Genomic DNA, 2,050 nt, shown 5'->3' with positions numbered 1-2,050 from the left:
TTATAGGTCACCTGTTTCTTTGATCTTGTAGCTCATAGGAGGGCCTCTTTCATGTTTATTTTTGCCAGTCTGATAACTATGCTTTGTGGTGTCTTCCTATTTGCAATGAATCTCCCAAAAGTCCTTTGAGTTTCTTGAACCTGGATATCTAGATTTCTAGCAAGGCCAGGAAAATTTTCCTCCACTATATCCTCGAATAGTTTATGCAACCTTTGTGTATTTTCTTCGTCACCCTCAGGGATGCCTATAATTCTCATACTAGTCCTCTTCACATAATGCCACATTTCTTGTAGGCTTTGTTCTTTTTTCTTATTTCTCTGCTCTATCTCTGTGACTGGCTTGTTTAATTGAATTGTGTTATCTTCAACCCCTGAGTTTCTTTCTTCTGTTTGATCTACCCTATTTTTGAGGCTTTCCACTCTGTTTTGTAATAGCTTGAATAAATTCTTCATTTACAGAAGTTCTGTTTGATTTTTCTTTAATCTTTCAATTTCTTTAGTGAATTTGTCTTCCAGGTCCTGGATTTTTTGTGGTTTATTTGTGTTGGGTATCCATTTTCTCTTGCATATCATTGAGTTTTCTTACAATGTTTGAAATAATTCTGTCATTTTAGTGTTCTGAGTTTGGTTAATATCCATTTGTAGTGAGCTGATGTTTCCCTTTGGGGGTGTCCTTTCAGTTTGATTCTTCATACTTCCGGAGTTCTTTAGCTGATTCCTCTCCATCTGGAGCAGCTGTTGCTTCTTACCTTTGGCCTTTTTCTTTAGATAATGACATGCTGAGGTTAGTCTCTGCGCCAGTAGGTTCTGTTTGTGGGTGAGATTTGACTACACCTTTTACGATACGTCAGTAAATGCAGTGAAAGGGTGTGCAAATTGACCTCCCTGTCAGTAGGTGGTACTTGCTGGGAAGAGCAAGCTGCAATGTTGTTTTTGGGTCCTGTAATCAGCTCTTGTTCCTCTGAAGAGGAACTCTAGTGCCTCAGGTGGTGGGTGGTTCCCTGGAACTTCCAGGTGTGTTCTTTTTCTCGACCTCAGTGGGGGCAGATGGAGGAGTGAGGCTGGGGGGGACTGGGTTAGTTGAGCCTAACCTCAAGCTCCACAAATGCTATTAGCAGGGGTCAAAGGTGTGTTCTCTGCTTCTGGGCAAAGCTGCCAGGGTGGGGCTGAAATGGCCCCATTTAGCCAAAAAGTCTGTGTGCGGAGGTGGGCCTGTCTGAGATCAGCAGTCTGGCAATCTGGAGCAGGCCTCACTCCTTTCCACCCTCTCCTATTCCACGATTTCCCCTGGGCCTCTGCCAGCAGACAGGACCTGAAGCCAGCGGAAATTCCCTGACTTCAAAACTTACTACAGAGCTGTATTAATCAAAACAGTGTAGTTTTGTCATAAGGACAGAAATATAGAGCAATGAAATGGAGTAAAGAGCCTAAAAATAAACTTTTACACAAATGATTTTTGACAAGGGGGCCAAAATTATTCAGTGGAAAATGATTGTCTTTTTAACAAGGGGTTCTGGAAAAACTGGATATTCACATGCAAAAGAATGAAGTTAGACCCTTACCTAATACCATATGCAAAAAGTAACTAAAAATGAATCAGAGACCTAAATGTAAGACCTAGAACTATAAAAGTCTTATACAAAAACATAAGGTAAAAGCTTTATTACATTAGATTTGGCAATTGTTTCTTGGTTATAACACCAGAGACACTACCAACAAAGTAAAAATACAAACCACAGAATGGAAGAAAATATTTGCAAATCACATACATGATAAGGAATTAATATTCAAATGACACAGAGAACTTCTAAAACTCAATGATCAAAGAAAAAACAATTTAAAAATGAACAAAGAACTTGAATAGTCATTTCTCCTAAAGAAATATAAACTGCAAATAAATACATGGAAAAATGCTCCACATCACTAATTATTAGGGAAGTGCAAATCAAAACTACAATGAGATACCACCTCACAACCATTAGAATGGCTATTCTCAAAAAATCGGAAAATATCCAGATCTGGTGAGGATGTGGAGTAATTGGAACGCCTGT

The sequence above is a fragment of the Propithecus coquereli genome, unplaced genomic scaffold (assembly GCF_000956105.1).
Source record: "Propithecus coquereli isolate 6110/MARCELLA unplaced genomic scaffold, Pcoq_1.0 Scaffold21, whole genome shotgun sequence".
Lineage (NCBI taxonomy): Eukaryota > Metazoa > Chordata > Mammalia > Primates > Indriidae > Propithecus > Propithecus coquereli.
This window is presented reverse-complemented; position numbering follows the sequence as displayed.